Source organism: Pseudophryne corroboree (assembly GCF_028390025.1).
Source record: "Pseudophryne corroboree isolate aPseCor3 chromosome 3 unlocalized genomic scaffold, aPseCor3.hap2 SUPER_3_unloc_22, whole genome shotgun sequence".
Classification (NCBI taxonomy): Eukaryota; Metazoa; Chordata; class Amphibia; order Anura; family Myobatrachidae; genus Pseudophryne; species Pseudophryne corroboree.
Window position 1 is genome coordinate 516,360 of NW_026967511.1, and position 22,523 is coordinate 538,882.

Genomic DNA, 22,523 nt, shown 5'->3' on the forward strand with positions numbered 1-22,523 from the left:
ACCTCTCCAGTCATCACCCAGACACATCCCCCGGTGTTACTGTATAATGCCCCATTCCCAGCAGTCACCACTCCAGTCATCACCCAGACACGTCCCCTGGTGTTACTGTATAATGTCCATTCCCAGCAGTCACCTCTCCAGTCATCACCCAGACACATCCCCCGGTGTTACTGTATAATGTCCCATTCCCAGCAGTCACCTCTCCAGTCATCACCCAGACACGTCCCCTGGTGTTACTATATAATGTCCCATTCCTGGCAGTCACCTCTTCAGTCTTCACCCGGACACATAACCCGGTGTTACTGTATAATGTCCCATTCCCAGCAGTCACCTCTCCAGTCATCACCCAGACACATCCCCTGGTGTTACTGTATAATGCCCCATTCCCAGCATTCACCTCTCCAGTCATCACCCAGACATATCCCCTGGTGTTACTGTATAATGTCCCATTCCCAGCAGTCACCTCTCCAGTCATCACCCAGACACATCCCCCGGTGTTACTGTATAATGTCCCATTCCCAGCAGTCACCTCTCCAGTCATCACCCAGACACATCCCCCGGTGTTACTGTATAATGTCCATTCCCAGCAGTCACCTCTCCAGTCATCACACAGACACATCCTCCGGTGGTACTGTATAATGTCCCATTCCCAGCAGTCACCTCTCCAGTCATCACCCAGACACGTCCCCTGGTGTTACTATATAATGTCCCATTCCTGGCAGTCACCTCTTCAGTCTTCACCCGGACACATAACCCGGTGTTACTGTATAATGTCCCATTCCCAGCAGTCACCTCTCCAGTCATCACCCAGACACATCCCCTGGTGTTACTGTATAATGCCCCATTCCCAGCATTCACCTCTCCAGTCATCACCCAGACATATCCCCTGGTGTTACTGTATAATGTCCCATTCCCAGCAGTCACCTCTCCAGTCATCACCCAGACACGTCCCCCGGTGTTACTGTATAATGTCCCATTCCCAGCAGTCACCTCTCCAGTCATCACCCAGACACGTCCCCTGTTGTTACTGTATAATGTCCCATTCCCAGCAGTCATCTCTCCAGTCATCACCCAGACACATCCCCCGGTGTTACTGTGTAATGCCCCATTCCCAGCAGTCACCTCTCCAGTCATCAGCCAGACACATCCCCCGGTGTTACTGTATAATGCCCCATTCCCAGCAGTCACCTCTCCAGTCATCACCCAGACACATCCCCCTGTGTTACTGTATAATGCCCCATTCCCAGCATTCACCTCTCCAGTCATCAGCCAGACACATCCCCTGGTGTTACTGTATAATGCCCCATTCCCAGCAGTCACCTCTCCAGTCATCACCCAGACACATCCCCTGGTGTTACTGTATAATGTCCCATTCCCAGCAGTCACCTCTCCAGTCATCACCCAGACACATCCCCCTGTGTTACTGTATAATGCCCCATTCCCAGCATTCACCTCTCCAGTCATCAGCCAGACACATCCCCTGGTGTTACTGTATAATGCCCCATTCTCAGCAGTCACCTCTCCAGTCATCAGCCAGACACATCCCCTGGTGTTACTGTATAATGCCCCATTCCCAGCAGTCACCTGTCCAGTCATCACCCAGACACATCCCCTGGTGTTACTGTATAATGTCCCATTCCCAGCAGTCACCTCTCCAGTCATCACCCAGACACATCCCCTGGTGTTACTGTATAATGCCCCATTCCCAGCAGTCACCTCTCCAGTCATCACCCAGACACATCCCCTGGTGTTACTGTATAATGTCCATTCCCAGCAGTCACCTCTCCAGTCATCACCCAGACACATCCCCCGGTGTTACTGTATAATGTCCCATTCCCAGCAGTCACCTCTCCAGTCATCACCCAGACACATCCCCCGGTGTTACTGTATAATGTCCATTCCCAGCAGTCACCTCTCCAGTCATCACACAGACACATCCTCCGGTGGTACTGTATAATGTCCCATTCCCAGCAGTCACCTCTCCAGTCATCACCCAGACACATCCCCCGGTGTTACTGTATAATGCCCCATTCCCAGCAGTCACCACTCCAGTCATCACCCAGACACGTCCCCTGGTGTTACTGTATAATGTCCATTCCCAGCAGTCACCTCTCCAGTCATCACCCAGACACATCCCCCGGTGTTACTGTATAATGTCCCATTCCCAGCAGTCACCTCTCCAGTCATCACCCAGACACGTCCCCTGGTGTTACTATATAATGTCCCATTCCTGGCAGTCACCTCTTCAGTCTTCACCCGGACACATAACCCGGTGTTACTGTATAATGTCCCATTCCCAGCAGTCACCTCTCCAGTCATCACCCAGACACATCCCCTGGTGTTACTGTATAATGCCCCATTCCCAGCAGTCACCTCTCCAGTCATCACCCAGACACATCCCCTGGTGTTACTGTATAATGTCCATTCCCAGCAGTCACCTCTCCAGTCATCACCCAGACACATCCCCCGGTGTTACTGTATAATGTCCCATTCCCAGCAGTCACCTCTCCAGTCATCACCCAGACACATCCCCCGGTGTTACTGTATAATGTCCATTCCCAGCAGTCACCTCTCCAGTCATCACACAGACACATCCTCCGGTGGTACTGTATAATGTCCCATTCCCAGCAGTCACCTCTCCAGTCATCACCCAGACACATCCCCCGGTGTTACTGTATAATGCCCCATTCCCAGCAGTCACCACTCCAGTCATCACCCAGACACGTCCCCTGGTGTTACTGTATAATGTCCATTCCCAGCAGTCACCTCTCCAGTCATCACCCAGACACATCCCCCGGTGTTACTGTATAATGTCCCATTCCCAGCAGTCACCTCTCCAGTCATCACCCAGACACGTCCCCTGGTGTTACTATATAATGTCCCATTCCTGGCAGTCACCTCTTCAGTCTTCACCCGGACACATAACCCGGTGTTACTGTATAATGTCCCATTCCCAGCAGTCACCTCTCCAGTCATCACCCAGACACATCCCCTGGTGTTACTGTATAATGCCCCATTCCCAGCATTCACCTCTCCAGTCATCACCCAGACATATCCCCTGGTGTTACTGTATAATGTCCCATTCCCAGCAGTCACCTCTCCAGTCATCACCCAGACACATCCCCCGGTGTTACTGTATAATGTCCCATTCCCAGCAGTCACCTCTCCAGTCATCACCCAGACACATCCCCCGGTGTTACTGTATAATGTCCATTCCCAGCAGTCACCTCTCCAGTCATCACACAGACACATCCTCCGGTGGTACTGTATAATGTCCCATTCCCAGCAGTCACCTCTCCAGTCATCACCCAGACACGTCCCCTGGTGTTACTATATAATGTCCCATTCCTGGCAGTCACCTCTTCAGTCTTCACCCGGACACATAACCCGGTGTTACTGTATAATGTCCCATTCCCAGCAGTCACCTCTCCAGTCATCACCCAGACACATCCCCTGGTGTTACTGTATAATGCCCCATTCCCAGCATTCACCTCTCCAGTCATCACCCAGACATATCCCCTGGTGTTACTGTATAATGTCCCATTCCCAGCAGTCACCTCTCCAGTCATCACCCAGACACATCCCCCGGTGTTACTGTATAATGTCCCATTCCCAGCAGTCACCTCTCCAGTCATCACCCAGACACATCCCCCGGTGTTACTGTATAATGTCCATTCCCAGCAGTCACCTCTCCAGTCATCACACAGACACATCCTCCGGTGGTACTGTATAATGTCCCATTCCCAGCAGTCACCTCTCCAGTCATCAGCCAGACACGTCCCCCGGTGTTACTGTATAATGCACCATTCCCAGCAGTCACCTCTCCAGTCATCACCCAGACACATCCCCTGGTGTTACTGTACAATGTCCCATTCCCAGCAGTCACCTCTCCAGTCATCACCCAGACACATCCCCTGGTGTTACTGTACAATGTCCCATTCCCAGCAGTCACCTCTCCAGTCATCACCCAGACACGTCCCCCAGTGTTACTGTATAATGTCCCATTCCCAGCAGTCACCTCTCCAGTCATCACCCAGACACATCCCCCGGTGTTACTGTATAATGTCCCATTCCCAGCAGTCACCTCTCCAGTCGTCACCCGGACACATCCTCCGGTGTTACTGTATAATGTCCCATTCCCGGCAGTCATCACCCAGACACGTCCCCTGGTGTTACTGTATAATGCCCCATTCCCAGCAGTCCCCTCTCCAGTCATCACCCAGACACGTCCCCTGGTGTTACTGTATAATGTCCCATTCCCAGCAGTCCCCTCTCCAGTCATCACCCAGACACGTCCCCTGGTGTTACTGTATAATGTCCCATTCCCAGCAGTCACCTCTCCAGTCATCACCCAGACACATCCCCTGGTGTTACTGTATAATGTCCCATTCCCAGCAGTCACCTCTCCAGTCATCACCCAGACACATCCCCTGGTGTTACTGTATAATGTCCCATTCCCAGCAGTCACCTCTCCAGTCATCACACAGACACCCCCCCCTGGTGTTACTGTATAATGCCCCATTCCCAGCAGTCACCTCTCCAGTCATCACACAGACACCCCCCCCTGGTGTTACTGTATAATGCCCCATTCCCAGCAGTCACCTCTCCAGTCATCACTCAGACACGTCCCCTGGTGTTACTGTATAATGCCCCATTCCCAGCAGTAATCTCTCCAGTCATCACCCAGACACGTCCCCTGGTGTTACTGTATAATGCCCCATTCCCAGCAGTAACCTCTCCAGTCATCACCCAGACACGTCCCCTGGTGATACTGTATAATGTCCCATTCCCAGCAGTCACCTCTCCAGTCATCACCCAGACACATCCCCCGGTGTTACTGTATAATGTCCCATTCCCAGCAGTCACCTCTCCAGTCATCACCCAGACACATCCCCCGGTGTTACTGTATAATGTCCCATTCCCAGCAGTCACCTCTCCAGTCATCACCCAGACACATCCCCCGGTGTTACTGTATAATGTCCCATTCCCAGCAGTCACCTCTCCAGTCATCACCCAGACACGTCCCCTGGTGTTACTGTATAATGTCCCATTCCCAGCAGTCACCTCTCCAGTCATCACCAAGACACGTCCCCCGGTGTTACTGTATAATGTACCATTCCCAGCAGTCACCTCTCCAGTCATCACCCAGACACATCCCCTGGTGTTACTGTATAATGTCCCATTCCCAGCAGTCACCTCTCCGGTCATCACCCAGACACATCCCCTGGTGTTACTGTATAATGCCCCATTACCAGCAGTCACCTCTCCGGTCATCACCCAGACACATCCCCCGGTGTTACTGTATAATGTCCCATTCCCAGCAGTCACCTCTCCGGTCATCACCCAGACACGTCCCCTGGTGTTACTGTATAATGTCCTATTCCCAGCAGTCACCTCTCCAGCCATCACCCAGACACATCCCCCGGTGTTACTGTATAATGTCCCATTCACAGCAGTCACCTCTCCATTCATCACACAGACACATCCCCTGGTGTTACTGTATAATGCCCCATTCCCAGCAGTCACCTCTCCAGTCATCACCCAGACACATCCCCCGGTGTTACTGTATAATGTCCCATTCCCAGCAGTCACCTCTCCAGTCATCACCCAGACACGTCCCCTGGTGTTACTATATAATGTCCCATTCCTGGCAGTCACCTCTTCAGTCTTCACCTGGACACATAACCCGGTGTTACTGTATAATGTCCCATTCCCAGCAGTCACCTCTCCAGTCATCACCCAGACACGTCCCCTAGTGTTACTGTATAATGTCCCATTCCCAGCAGTCACCTCTCCAGTCATCACGAAGACACATCCCCTGTTGTTACTGTATAATGTCCCATTCCCAGCAGTCATCTCTCCAGTCATCACCCAGACACATCCCCCGGTGTTACTGTGTAATGCCCCATTCCCAGCAGTCACCTCTCCAGTCATCAGCCAGACACATCCCCTGGTGTTACTGTATAATGTCCCATTCCCAGCAGTAACCTCTCCAGTCATCACCCAGACACGTCCCCTGGTGTTACTGTATAATGTCCCATTCCCAGCAGTCACCTCTCCAGTCATCACCCAGACACGTCCCCTGGTGTTACTGTATAATGTCCCATTCCCAGCAGTCACCTCTCCAGTCATCACCCAGACACATCCCCCGGTGTTACTGTATAATGCCCCATTCCCAGCAGTCACCTCTCCAGTCATCACCCAGACACATCCCCCTGTGTTACTGTATAATGCCCCATTCCCAGCATTCACCTCTCCAGTCATCAGCCAGACACATCCCCTGGTGTTACTGTATAATGCCCCATTCCCAGCAGTCACCACTCCAGTCATCACCCAGACACATCCCCTGGTGTTACTGTATAATGTCCCATTCCCAGCAGTCACCTCTCCAGTCATCACCCAGACACATCCCCCTGTGTTACTGTATAATGCCCCATTCCCAGCATTCACCTCTCCAGTCATCAGCCAGACACATCCCCTGGTGTTACTGTATAATGCCCCATTCCCAGCAGTCACCTCTCCAGTCATCAGCCAGACACATCCCCTGGTGTTACTGTATAATGCCCCATTCCCAGCAGTCACCTGTCCAGTCATCACCCAGACACATCCCCTGGTGTTACTGTATAATGTCCCATTCCCAGCAGTCACCTCTCCAGTCATCACCCAGACACATCCCCTGGTGTTACTGTATAATGCCCCATTCCCAGCAGTCACCTCTCCAGTCATCACCCAGACACATCCCCTGGTGTTACTGTATAATGTCCATTCCCAGCAGTCACCTCTCCAGTCATCACCCAGACACATCCCCCGGTGTTACTGTATAATGTCCCATTCCCAGCAGTCACCTCTCCAGTCATCACCCAGACACATCCCCCGGTGTTACTGTATAATGCCCCATTCCCAGCAGTCACCACTCCAGTCATCACCCAGACACGTCCCCTGGTGTTACTGTATAATGTCCATTCCCAGCACTCACCTCTCCAGTCATCACCCAGACACATCCCCCGGTGTTACTGTATAATGTCCCATTCCCAGCAGTCACCTCTCCAGTCATCACCCAGACACATCCCCCGGTGTTACTGTATAATGTCCCATTCCCAGCAGTCACCTCTCCAGTCATCACCCAGACACATCCCCCGGTGTTACTGTATAATGTCCATTCCCAGCAGTCACCTCTCCAGTCATCACACAGACACATCCTCCGGTGGTACTGTATAATGTCCCATTCCCAGCAGTCACCTCTCCAGTCATCACCCAGACACATCCCCCGGTGTTACTGTATAATGCCCCATTCCCAGCAGTCACCACTCCAGTCATCACCCAGACACGTCCCCTGGTGTTACTGTATAATGTCCATTCCCAGCAGTCACCTCTCCAGTCATCACCCAGACACATCCCCCGGTGTTACTGTATAATGTCCCATTCCCAGCAGTCACCTCTCCAGTCATCACCCAGACACATCCCCCGGTGTTACTGTATAATGTCCCATTCCCAGCAGTCACCTCTCCAGTCATCACCCAGACACATCCCCCGGTGTTACTGTATAATGTCCATTCCCAGCAGTCACCTCTCCAGTCATCACACAGACACATCCTCCGGTGGTACTGTATAATGTCCCATTCCCAGCAGTCACCTCTCCAGTCATCACCCAGACACGTCCCCCGGTGTTACTGTATAATGCCCCATTCCCAGCAGTCACCTCTCCAGTCATCACCCAGACACACAGGGGGATGTGTCTGGGTGATGACTGGAGAGGTGACTGCTGGGAATGGGACATTATACAGTAACACCAGGGGATGTGTCTGGGTGATGACTGGAGAGGTGACTGCTGGGAATGGGACATTGTACAGTAACACCAGGGGATGTGTCTGGGTGATGACTGGAGAGGTGACTGCTGGGAATGGGACATTGTACAGTAACACCAGGGGATATGTCTGGGTGATGACTGGAGAGGTGACTGCTGGGAATGGAACATTATACAGTAACACCGGGGGACGTGTCTGGGTGATGACTGGAGAGGTGACTGCTGGGAATGGGACATTGTACAGTAACACCAGGGGATGTGTCTGGGTGATGACTGGAGAGGTGACTGCTGGGAATGGGACATTGTACAGTAACACCAGGGGATGTGTCTGGGTGATGACTGGAGAGGTGACTGCTGGGAATGGGGCATTATACAGTAACACCAGGGGACGTGTCTGGGTGATGACTGGAGAGGTGACTGCTGGGAATGGTGCATTATACAGTAACACCGGGGGACGTGTCTGGGTGATGACTGGAGAGGTGACTGCTGGGAATGGGACATTGTACAGTAACACCAGGGGATGTGTCTGGGTGATGACTGGAGAGGTGACTGCTGGGAATGGGACATTGTACAGTAACACCAGGGGATGTGTCTGGGTGATGACTGGAGAGGTGACTGCTGGGAATGGGGCATTATACAGTAACACCAGGGGACGTGTCTGGGTGATGACTGGAGAGGTGACTGCTGGGAATGGTGCATTATACAGTAACACCGGGGGACGTGTCTGGGTGATGACTGGAGAGGTGACTGCTGGGAATGGTGCATTATACAGTAACACCGGGGGACGTGTCTGGGTGATGACTGGAGAGGTGACTGCTGGGAATGGGACATTATACAGTACCACCGGAGGATGTGTCTGTGTGATGACTGGAGAGGTGACTGCTGGGAATGGACATTATACAGTAACACCAGGGGACGTGTCTGGGTGATGACTGGAGAGGTGACTGCTGGGAATGGGACATTATACAGTAACACCGGGGGATGTGTCTGGGTGATGACTGGAGAGGTGACTGCTGGGAATGGGACATTATACAGTAACACCGGGGGATGTGTCTGGGTGATGACTGGAGAGGTGACTGCTGGGAATGGACATTATACAGTAACACCAGGGGACGTGTCTGGGTGATGACTGGAGTGGTGACTGCTGGGAATGGGGCATTATACAGTAACACCGGGGGATGTGTCTGGGTGATGACTGGAGAGGTGACTGCTGGGAATGGGACATTATACAGTACCACCGGAGGATGTGTCTGTGTGATGACTGGAGAGGTGACTGCTGGGAATGGACATTATACAGTAACACCGGGGGATGTGTCTGGGTGATGACTGGAGAGGTGACTGCTGGGAATGGGACATTATACAGTAACACCGGGGGATGTGTCTGGGTGATGACTGGAGGTGACTGCTGGGAATGGGACATTATACAGTAACACCGGGGGATGTGTCTGGGTGATGACTGGAGAGGTGACTGCTGGGAATGGACATTATACAGTAACACTAGGGGACGTGTCTGGGTGATGACTGGAGTGGTGACTGCTGGGAATGGGGCATTATACAGTAACACCGGGGGATGTGTCTGGGTGATGACTGGAGAGGTGACTGCTGGGAATGGGACATTATACAGTAACACCGGGGGATGTGTCTGGGTGATGACTGGAGAGGTGACTGCTGGGAATGGACATTATACAGTAACACCAGGGGATGTGTCTGGGTGATGACTGGAGAGGTGACTGCTGGGAATGGGGCATTATACAGTAACACCAGGGGATGTGTCTGGGTGATGACTGGAGAGGTGACTGCTGGGAATGGGACATTATACAGTAACACCAGGGGATGTGTCTGGGTGATGACTGGACAGGTGACTGCTGGGAATGGGGCATTATACAGTAACACCAGGGGATGTGTCTGGCTGATGACTGGAGAGGTGACTGCTGGGAATGGGGCATTATACAGTAACACAAGGGGATGTGTCTGGCTGATGACTGGAGAGGTGAATGCTGGGAATGGGGCATTATACAGTAACACAGGGGGATGTGTCTGGGTGATGACTGGAGAGGTGACTGCTGGGAATGGGACATTATACAGTAACACCAGGGGATGTGTCTGGGTGATGACTGGAGAGGTGACTGCTGGGAATGGGGCATTATACAGTAACACCAGGGGATGTGTCTGGGTGATGACTGGAGAGGTGACTGCTGGGAATGGAACATTATACAGTAACACCGGGGGACGTGTCTGGGTGATGACTGGAGAGGTGACTGCTGGGAATGGGACATTGTACAGTAACACCAGGGGATGTGTCTGGGTGATGACTGGAGAGGTGACTGCTGGGAATGGGACATTGTACAGTAACACCAGGGGATGTGTCTGGGTGATGACTGGAGAGGTGACTGCTGGGAATGGAACATTATACAGTAACACCGGGGGACGTGTCTGGGTGATGACTGGAGAGGTGACTGCTGGGAATGGGACATTGTACAGTAACACCAGGGGATGTGTCTGGGTGATGACTGGAGAGGTGACTGCTGGGAATGGGACATTGTACAGTAACACCAGGGGATGTGTCTGGGTGATGACTGGAGAGGTGACTGCTGGGAATGGAACATTATACAGTAACACCGGGGGACGTGTCTGGGTGATGACTGGAGAGGTGACTGCTGGGAATGGGACATTGTACAGTAACACCAGGAGATGTGTCTGGGTGATGACTGGAGAGGTGACTGCTGGGAATGGGACATTGTACAGTAACACCAGGGGATGTCATCACCCAGACACATCCCCCGGTGTTACTGTATAATGTCCATTCCCAGCAGTCACCTCTCCAGTCATCACACAGACACATCCTCCGGTGGTACTGTATAATGTCCCATTCCCAGCAGTCACCTCTCCAGTCATCACCCAGACACGTCCCCCGGTGTTACTGTATAATGCACCATTCCCAGCAGTCACCTCTCCAGTCATCACCCAGACACGTCCCCCGGTGTTACTGTATAATGCACCATTCCCAGCAGTCACCTCTCCAGTCATCACCCAGACACGTCCCCTGGTGTTACTGTATAATGCCCCATTCCCAGCAGTCACCTCTCCAGTCATCACCCAGACACATCCCCTGGTGTTACTGTACAATGTCCCATTCCCAGCAGTCACCTCTCCAGTCATCACCCAGACACATCCCCTGGTGTTACTGTACAATGTCCCATTCCCAGCAGTCACCTCTCCAGTCATCACCCAGACACGTCCCCCGGTGTTACTGTATAATGCACCATTCCCAGCAGTCACCTCTCCAGTCATCACCCAGACACGTCCCCTGGTGTTAATGTATAATGCCCCATTCCCAGCAGTCACCTCTCCAGTCATCACCCAGACACATCCCCTGGTGTTACTGTACAATGTCCCATTCCCAGCAGTCACCTCTCCAGTCATCACCCAGACACATCCCCTGGTGTTACTGTACAATGTCCCATTCCCAGCAGTCACCTCTCCAGTCATCACCCAGACACGTCCCCCGGTGTTACTGTATAATGTTCCATTCCCAGCAGTCACCTCTCCAGTCATCACCCAGACACATCCCCTGGTGTTACTGTATAATGCCCCATTCCCAGCAGTCACCTGTCCAGTCATCACCCAGACACATCCCCTGGTGTTACTGTATAATGTCCCATTCCCAGCAGTCACCTCTCCAGTCATCACCCAGACACATCCCCTGGTGTTACTGTATAATGCCCCATTCCCAGCAGTCACCTCTCCAGTCATCACCCAGACACATCCCCTGGTGTTACTGTATAATGTCCATTCCCAGCAGTCACCTCTCCAGTCATCACCCAGACACATCCCCCGGTGTTACTGTATAATGTCCCATTCCCAGCAGTCACCTCTCCAGTCATCACCCAGACACATCCCCCGGTGTTACTGTATAATGCCCCATTCCCAGCAGTCACCACTCCAGTCATCACCCAGACACGTCCCCTAGTGTTACTGTATAATGTCCATTCCCAGCAGTCACCTCTCCAGTCATCACCCAGACACATCCCCCGGTGTTACTGTATAATGTCCCATTCCCAGCAGTCACCTCTCCAGTCATCACCCAGACACATCCCCCGGTGTTACTGTATAATGTCCCATTCCCAGCAGTCACCTCTCCAGTCATCACCCAGACACATCCCCCGGTGTTACTGTATAATGTCCATTCCCAGCAGTCACCTCTCCAGTCATCACACAGACACATCCTCCGGTGGTACTGTATAATGTCCCATTCCCAGCAGTCACCTCTCCAGTCATCACCCAGACACATCCCCCGGTGTTACTGTATAATGCCCCATTCCCAGCAGTCACCACTCCAGTCATCACCCAGACACGTCCCCTGGTGTTACTGTATAATGTCCATTCCCAGCAGTCACCTCTCCAGTCATCACCCAGACACATCCCCCGGTGTTACTGTATAATGTCCCATTCCCAGCAGTCACCTCTCCAGTCATCACCCAGACACGTCCCCCGGTGTTACTGTATAATGTTCCATTCCCAGCAGTCACCTCTCCAGTCATCACCCAGACATATCCCCTGGTGTTACTGTACAATGTCCCATTCCCAGCAGTCACCTCTCCAGTCATCACCCAGACACATCCCCTGGTGTTACTGTACAATGTCCCATTCCCAGCAGTCACCTCTCCAGTCATCACCCAGACACATCCCCTGGTGTTACTGTATAATGTCCCATTCCCAGCAGTCACCTCTCCAGTCATCACCCAGACACATCCCCCTGTGTTACTGTATAATGCCCCATTCCCAGCATTCACCTCTCCAGTCATCAGCCAGACACATCCCCTTGTGTTACTGTATAATGCCCCATTCCCAGCAGTCACCTCTCCAGTCATCAGCCAGACACATCCCCTGGTGTTACTGTATAATGCCCCATTCCCAGCAGTCACCTGTCCAGTCATCACCCAGACACATCCCCTGGTGTTACTGTATAATGTCCCATTCCCAGCAGTCACCTCTCCAGTCATCACCCAGACACATCCCCTGGTGTTACTGTATAATGCCCCATTCCCAGCAGTCACCTCTCCAGTCATCACCCAGACACATCCCCTGGTGTTACTGTATAATGTCCATTCCCAGCAGTCACCTCTCCAGTCATCACCCAGACACATCCCCCGGTGTTACTGTATAATGTCCCATTCCCAGCAGTCACCTCTCCAGTCATCACCCAGACACATCCCCCGGTGTTACTGTATAATGCCCCATTCCCAGCAGTCACCACTCCAGTCATCACCCAGACACGTCTCCTAGTGTTACTGTATAATGTCCATTCCCAGCAGTCACCTCTCCAGTCATCACCCAGACACATCCCCCGGTGTTACTGTATAATGTCCCATTCCCAGCAGTCACCTCTCCAGTCATCACCCAGACACATCCCTCGGTGTTACTGTACAATGTCCCATTCCCAGCAGTCACCTCTCCAGTCATCACCCAGACACATCCCCCGGTGTTACTGTATAATGTCCATTCCCAGCAGTCACCTCTCCAGTCATCACACAGACACATCCTCCGGTGGTACTGTATAATGTCCCATTCCCAGCAGTCACCTCTCCAGTCATCACCCAGACACATCCCCCGGTGTTACTGTATAATGCCCCATTCCCAGCAGTCACCACTCCAGTCATCACCGAGACACGTCCCCTGGTGTTACTGTATAATGTCCATTCCCAGCAGTCACCTCTCCAGTCATCACCCAGACACATCCCCCGGTGTTACTGTATAATGTCCCATTCCCAGCAGTCACCTCTCCAGTCATCACCCAGACACATCCCCCGGTGTTACTGTATAATGTCCCATTCCCAGCAGTCACCTCTCCAGTCATCACCCAGACACGTCCCCCGGTGTTACTGTATAATGCACCATTCCCAGCAGTCACCTCTCCAGTCATCACCCAGACACGTCCCCCGGTGTTACTGTATAATGCACCATTCCCAGCAGTCACCTCTCCAGTCATCACCCAGACACGTCCCCTGGTGTTACTGTATAATGCCCCATTCCCAGCAGTCACCTCTCCAGTCATCACCCAGACACATCCCCTGGTGTTACTGTACAATGTCCCATTCCCAGCAGTCACCTCTCCAGTCATCACCCAGACACATCCCCTGGTGTTACTGTACAATGTCCCATTCCCAGCAGTCACCTCTCCAGTCATCACCCAGACACGTCCCCCGGTGTTACTGTATAATGCACCATTCCCAGCAGTCACCTCTCCAGTCATCACCCAGACACGTCCCCTGGTGTTACTGTATAATGCCCCATTCCCAGCAGTCACCTCTCCAGTCATCACCCAGACACATCCCCTGGTGTTACTGTACAATGTCCCATTCCCAGCAGTCACCTCTCCAGTCATCACCCAGACACATCCCCTGGTGTTACTGTACAATGTCCCATTCCCAGCAGTCACCTCTCCAGTCATCACCCAGACACGTCCCCCGGTGTTACTGTATAATGTTCCATTCCCAGCAGTCACCTCTCCAGTCATCACCCAGACATATCCCCTGGTGTTACTGTACAATGTCCCATTCCCAGCAGTCACCTCTCCAGTCATCACCCAGACACATCCCCTGGTGTTACTGTACAATGTCCCATTCCCAGCAGTCACCTCTCCAGTCATCACCCAGACACGTCCCCCGGTGTTACTGTATAATGTCCCATTCCCAGCAGTCACCCTTCCAGTCATCACCCAGACACATCCCCCGGTGTTACTGTATAATGTCCCATTCCCAGCAGTCACCTCTCCAGTCATCACCCAGACACATCCCCTGGTGTTACTGTATAATGCCCCATTCCCAGCAGTCACCTCTCCAGTCATCACCCAGACACGTCTCCTGGTGTTACTGTATAATGTCCCATTCCCAGCAGTCACCTCTCCAGTCATCACCCAGACACATCCCCTGGTGTTACTGTATAATGTCCCATTCCCAGCAGTCACCTCTCCAGTGATCACCCAGACACGTCCCCCTATGTGTATATACCGCCCCCCTGTGTGTATACCACCCTTCATGTGTGTATACCGCCCCCTATGTGTGTATATACTAGAGATGAGCGGATTCGGTTTTACTCGGATCTCAAAACGGCATCTTATTGGCTCACGGATGTCACGTGTTTTGGATAGCCAATCATATGCCGTTTTGAGAACCGAGTAAAACCGAATCCGCTCATCTCTAGTATATACTAACCCCAATGTGTGTATACCGCCCCCCTATGTGTGTATACCGCACCCCCTATGTGTGTATACCGCACCCCCTATGTGTGTATACCGCCCCCCCTATGTGTGTATACCGCCCCACCCCATGTGTGTATACCGTCCCCTATGTGTATATACCGCCCCCTATGTGTATATATCTCCCCCCTATGTGTGTATACCGCCCCCCTATGTGTATATACCGCCCCCCTATGTGTGTATACCGCTACCTATGTGTGTATACCGACCCCTATGTGTGTATACCGACCCCTATGTGTATATACCTCCCCCCTGTGTGTGTATACCACCAACCCTATGTGTGTATACCGCACCCCCTATGTGTGTATACCGCACCCCCTATGTGTGTATACCGCACCCCCTATGTGTGTATACCGCACCCCCTATGTGTGTATACCGCACCCCCTATGTGTGTATACCGCCCCACCCCATGTGTGTATACCGCTCCACCCCATTTGTATACTGCGCCACCCCATGTGTGTATACCGTCCCCAATGTGTATATACTGCCCCCTATGTGTATATACCGCCCCCCTATGTGTATATACCGCCCCTCTATGTGTATATACCGACACCCATGTGTATATACCGACACCCTATGTGTGTATACCGACCCCTATGTGTGTATACCGACCCCAATGTGTATATACCTCCCCCATATGTGTGTATATCGCCCCCTATGTGTGTATACCGCCCCACTATGTGTGTATACCGCACCCCCTATGTGTGTATACCGCACCCCCTATGTGTGTATACCGCACCCCCTATGTGGGTATACCGCCCCACCCCATGTGTGTATACCACGCCACCCCATGTGTGTATACCGCCCCACCCCATGTGTGTATATACTTCCCCCCTATGTGTATATTCCACCCCCCTATGTGTATATACCGCCCCTCTATGTGTATATACCGACCCCCATGTGTATATACTGCCCCCATGTGTATATACCGCCACCCTATGTGTGTATACCGCTACCTATGTGTGTATACCGACCCCTATGTGTATACTGTCCCCCTATGTGTGTATACCTGCCCATATGTGTGTATACCACCCCTCCATGTGTATATACTGCCCCGTATGTGTGTATAGCGCCCCTTATGTGTGTATAGCGCCCCTTATGTGTGTATACTGCCCCCTATGTGTATATACTGCCCCCTGTGTGTGTATAGCCCCCCTATGTGTGTATACCGTCCCCTATGTGTATACCGCCTCCTATGTGTGTTTAAAAAAACCCTATGTGTGTATACTGCCTCCTATGTGTGTATACCACCTCCTATGTGTGTATACCGCCCTATGTGTATACCGCCTCCTATGTGTATACCGCCTCCTATGTGTGTATACCGCCCCCTCTGTGTGTATAGCGCCTCCTATGTGTGTATAGCGCCTCCTATGTGTGTATACCTCCCCCTATGTGTATATACTGCCCCCTATGTGTGTATAGCGCCCCCTATGTGTGTGTATAGCGCCCCCTATGTGTGTATAGCGCCCCCTATGTGTGTATAGCGCCCCCTATGTGTGTATACCTCCTCCTATGTGTGTATACCGACCCCCTATGTGTATATACCGCTCCCTATGTGTAACAACCTTGTATTAGCAGTGACATCAGTGTGTGCAGTGCTGTGTGTGTATACCGCCCCCTATGTGTGTATACCGCCCCCTATGTGTGTATACCGCCCCCTATGTGTAACAACCTTTTATCAGCAGTGACATCAGTGTGTGCAGTGCTGTGTGTGTATACCGCCCCCTATGTGTGTATACCTCCCCCTATGTGTGTATACCTCCCCCTTTGTGTGTATACCTCCCCCCTATGTGTGTATACCTCCCGCCTATGTGTGTATACCTCCCCCCTATGTGTGTATACCGCCCCCTATGTGTATACCGCCCCTATGTGTGTGTATACCTCCCCCTGTGTGTATACCGCCCCCTATGTGTGTATACCGCCCCCTGTGTGTGTGTATACCACCCCCCTATGTGTGTATACCTCCTCCTATGTGTGTATACCTCCCCCCTATGTGTGTATACCGCCCCCTATGTGTGTATAGCGCCCCCTATGTGTGTATACTGCCCCCTATGTGTATATACTGCCCCCTATGTGTGTATAGCCCCCCTATGTGTGTATAACACCCCCCTATGTGTATATACCTCCCCCTATGTGTATACCGTCCCCTATGTGTATACCGCCTCCTATGTGTGTTTAAAACCCCCCTATGTGTGTATACCGCCTCCTATGTGTGTATACCACCTCCTATGTGTGTATACCGCCCCCTATGTGTATACCGCCTCCTATGTGTATACCGCCTCCTATGTGTGTATACCGCCCCCTATGTGTGTATACCGCCCCCTATGTGTGTATCCCTATGTGTGTATACCGCCCCCTATGTGTGTATACCGCCCCCTATGTGTGTATACCGCCTCCTATGTGTGTATACCGCCTCCTATGTGTGTATACTGCCCACTATGTGTATACCGCCCCCCTATGTGTGTATACCCCCCTGTGTGTATACCGCCTCCTATGTGTGTATACCGCCCCCTATGTGTGTATACCGCCCCCTATGTGTGTATACCGCCTCCTATGTGTGTATACCGCCTCCTATGTGTGTATACTGCCCACTATGTGTGTATACCGCCCCCTATGTGTGTATACTGCCCCCCTATGTGTGTATAGCGCCCTGTGTCAGTATACCTCCCACTATGTGTGTATACCGCCCCCTATGTGTGTATAGCGCCCCCTATGTGTGTATAGCGCCCCCTATGTATGTATACCTCCCCCTATGTGTATAGCGCCTCCTATGTGTGTATCGCGCCCACTATGTGTATATACCTCCCCCTATGTGTGTATACCACCCCCCTATGTGTATATACCGCCCCCCTATGTGTATATACCGCGCCCTATGTGTATATACCGCCCCCTATGTGTATATACTGCCCCCTATGTGTGTATAGCGCCCCCTATGTGTGTATACCACCACCTGTGTGTATACCGCCCCCTATGTGTAACAACCTTTTATCAGCAGTGACATCAGTGTGTACAGTGCTGTGTGTGTATACCGCCCCCTATGTGTGTATACCTCCCCCTATGTGTGTATACCTCCTATGTGTGTATACCTCCCCCCTATGTGTGTATAGCGCCCCCTATGTGAGTATACCGCCCCCTATGTGTGTGTATACCCCCCCCCTGTGTGTATACCGCCCCCTATGTGTGTATACCGCCCCTGTGTGTGTGTGTATACCGCCCCCTATGTGTGTATACCTCCCCCTATGTGTGTATACCTCCCCCTATGTGTGTATACCTCCTCCTATGTGTGTATACCTCCCCCCTATGTGTGTATAGCGCCCCCTATGTGTGTATACCGCCCCCTATGTGTGTGTATACCCCCCCTGTGTGTATACCGCCCCCTATGTGTGTATACCACCCCCTGTGTGTGTATACCGCCCCCCTATGTGTGTATACCTCCTCCTATGTGTGTATACCGCCCCCTATGTGTGTATACCGCCCCCTATGTGTGTGTATAGCGCCCCCTATGTGTGTATACTGCCCCCTATGTATGTATACCTCCTCCTATGTGTGTATACCTCCCCCCTATGTGTGTGTATAGCGCCCCCTATGTGTGTATACCTCCTCCTATGTCTATATACTGCCCCCTATGTGTGTATACCCCCCTCCTATGTGTATATACTGCCCCCTATGTGTGTATACCGCCCCCTATGTGTGTATATACTCCCCCTATGTGTGTATAGCACCCCCTATGTGTATATAGCGCCTCCTATGTGTGTATATCTCCCCCTATGTGTATATAGCGCCTCCTATGTGTGTATATCTCCCCCTATGTGTATATAGCGCCTCCTATGTGTGTATATCTCCCCCTATGTGTGTATATCGCCCCCTATGTGTATATACCTCCTCCTATGTGTATATAGCGCCCCCTATGTGTGTATATCGCCCCCTATGTGTATATACCTCCCCCTATGTGTGTATAGCGCCCCCTATGTGTATATAGCGCCCCCTATGTGTATATACCTCCTCCTATGTGTATATAGCGCCCCCTATGTGTATATACCGCCCCTATGTGTATATACTGCCCCCTATGTGTGTATATCGCCCCCTATGTGTATATACCTCCTCCTATGTGTATATACTGCCCCCTATGTGTGTATATCGCCCCCTATGTGTATATACCTCCCCCTATGTGTGTATAGCGCCCCCTATGTGTATATAGCGCCCCCTATGTGTATATACCTCCTCCTATGTGTATATAGCGCCCCCTATGTGTATATACCTCCTCCTATGTGTGTATAGCGCCCCCTATGTGTATATATCACCCCCCTATGTGTGTATACCTCCTATGTGTGTATAGCTCCTCCTATGTGTGTATATCTCCTCCTATGTGTGTATACCGCCCCCTATGTGTGTATACCTCCCCCTATGTGTGTATACCTCCTCTTATGTGTGTATACCTCCCCCCTATGTGTGTATAGCCCCCCCTATGTGTGTATAGCGCCCCCTATGTGAGTATACCGCCCCCTATGTGTGTGTATACCCCCCCCTGTGTGTATACCGCCCCCTATGTGTGTATACCGCCCCTGTGTGTGTGTATACCGCCCCCTATGTGTGTATACCTCCCCCTATGTGTGTATACCTCCTCCTATGTGTGTATACCTCCCCCCTATGTGTGTATAGCGCCCCCTATGTGTGTATACCGCCCCCTATGTGTGTATACCCCCCCTGTGTGTATACCGCCCCCTATGTGTGTATACCACCCCCTGTGTGTGTGTATACCGCCCCCCTATGTGTGTATACCTCCTCCTGTGTGTATACCGCCCCCTATGTGTGTATACCGCCCCCTATGTGTGTGTATAGCGCCCCCTATGTGTGTATACTGCCCCCTATGTATGTATACCTCCTCCTATGTGTGTATACCTCCCCCCTATGTGTGTGTATAGCGCCCCCTATGTGTGTATACCTCCTCCTATGTGTATATAGCGCCCCCTATGTGTATATACCGCCCCTATGTGTATATACTGCCCCCTATGTGTGTATATCGCCCCCTATGTGTATATACCTCCTCCTATGTGTATATACTGCCCCCTATGTGTGTATATCGCCCCCTATGTGTATATACCTCCCCCTATGTGTGTATAGCGCCCCCTATGTGTATATAGCGCCCCTATGTGTATATACCTCCTCCTATGTGTATATAGCGCCCCCTATGTGTATATACCTCCTCCTATGTGTGTATAGCGCCCCCTATGTGTATATATCGCCCCCCTATGTGTGTATACCTCCTATGTGTGTATAGCTCCTCCTATGTGTGTATATCTCCTCCTATGTGTGTATATCTCCTCCTATGTGTGTATACCGCCCCCTATGTGTGTATACCTCCCCCTATGTGTGTATATCTCCCCCTATGTGTATATACCTCCTCCTATGTGTATATACCTCCTCCTATGTGTGTATACCGCCTCCTATGTGTAACACCCTGTATGAGCAGTGACATCAGTGTGTGCAGTGATGTGTGTGTATGACACGGGTAATATACTCTCCATGCACCACACACTGCAGCACATACACCCTGCCCGGCAGGAGAGGGGGCGGCGGCCATTACCTGGAGGAGACCGGGGGCGGAGCTCTGTGTACAGGAAGGGGCGGGGCGCTGTTTCCGGGTCACCGTCTCACGTAGCGCATGGGATTATGGGAAGGGACGTCACTCAGCAACCAGGAGCCCCGCGCACTCCCCCTCCCATACACCAATGCATCCAATCGCTCATCATTAAGCCCCGCCCACTCTTCCGCCATAGGCAGCAGACAACCATCACTCATTATTTAGTCCGCCCATTCTGCTGTTCATTGGCAGAAGCTGCCGTCACTCAGACCCGATCACTGTTCATACCAATAGCCGCAGCCCCGCCCACTCAATTATCCCGTCACTCAGCTAGTCCCGCCTCTGTCTCCCGCCAATAGTCACCGACCCGTCACTCATGCACACACTCTCCTACCTACAGGCAGCAGCCCCGCCCTCTCTTTCTCCCATAGGCCGCAGCACAGGCCCCGCCCTCCTCTGCCTCCTTATCCCCCCGGTCACTGTATACGTCATTATCTGCCGCTCACACAGACTAAGCCAACATGGCGGCGCCCATAGGGAGTCAGCAACATGGCGCCTGCCCCCTCCTGATGCTGTCCTGTGTGTGTATGATGTGTACAGATCCCCTGTCTGTGTGGAGTGTGTATGTGCTCCCCAGGTGGGGACCTTGTCAGTGTGATTCCCTCCAGAGGCATTGTGGGTATTGGAGCCCGGTGTGCACGTTACTATGGCAGGGATGGTATCCGGTATTTTAATCAACCCTGTCTAAGTCGACACTGACTGAAGGTCGACGCATGACTAGGTCAACAGATATGAAACGGCAACATGGTCATTAGGTTGACATGGGCAATGTCGATACACAAAAGGTCAACACTGGGGGGGTTTCAAAACCTTTTCATTCCTCTATCCAAGTGGGCAGGTCCCAGATGTAAATTCAGGCCAAGAAACTCTCTGACACTCCCCCAAAAATGTGTTGCCCTTTTGTGTGTCGACCGTGCCCAAGCCAACCTAAAGACCATGTCGACCTTCCACACCTGTCGATCTAGTCATGTGTCAACCTTCATTCAGTGTCGACCTAGTAACTATCGACCTAGACAGCGTCAACCCAATGATCCAAGCCCTACAGGGACGGGTGCATGTGATAGAGCCATTGCTGAGTAATATGTAATAAGGTCTGAGGGTTCCAGGGGGGTTTCTAGGGACAGTGGCACAGTAGAAGAGCACGGAGACAACCCACACAGGAGAAGAGCGCGGAGAGAGCCCACACAGGATAAGAGCGCGGAGAGAGCCCACACAGGAGAAGAGCGCGGAGAGAGCCCACACAGGAGAAGAGCGCGGAGAGAGCCCACACAGGAGAAGAGCGCTGAGAGAGCCCACACAGGAGAAGAGCGCGGAGAGAGCCCACACAGGAGATGAGCGCGGAGAGAGCCCACACAGGAGAAGAGCGCGGAGAGAGCCCACACAGGAGAAGAGCGCGGAGAGAGCCCACACAGGAGAAGAGCGCGGAGAGACACCACACAGGAGAAGAGCGCTGAGAGAGCCCACACAGGAGAAGAGCGCGGAGAGAGCCCACACAGGAGAAGAGCGCGGAGAGAGCCCACACAGGAGAAGAGCGCGGAGAGACACCACACAGGAGAAGAGCGCGGAGAGAGCCCACACAGGAGAAGAGCGCGGAGAGAGCCCACACAGGAGAAGAGCGCGGAGAGAGCCCACACAGGAGAAGAGCGCGGAGAGACACCACACAGGAGAAGAGCGCTGAGAGAGCCCACACAGGAGAAGAGCGCGGAGAGAGCCCACACAGGAGAAGAGCGCGGAGAGAGCCCACACAGGATAAGAGCGCGGAGAGAGCCCACACAGGAGAAGAGCGCGGAGAGAGCCCACACAGGAGAAGAGCGCGGAGA

The 22,523-nt window shown here is 52.4% G+C and overlaps 1 protein-coding gene across 1 annotated transcript in view; it reads right to left on the reverse strand.

The window, feature by feature from the left end:
- LOC134983728 (oocyte zinc finger protein XlCOF6-like) overlaps positions 1 to 20,759 on the reverse strand; it is an 84,402-nt gene extending 63,643 nt beyond the window's left edge. Inside the window, exon 1 of the mRNA XM_063949375.1 lies at positions 20,647 to 20,759. The gene's annotated coding sequence lies outside the window, so the exon portion shown is untranslated. The remainder of the gene's footprint in view (positions 1 to 20,646) is intronic.
- Positions 20,760 to 22,523: the final 1,764 nt, after the last annotated feature.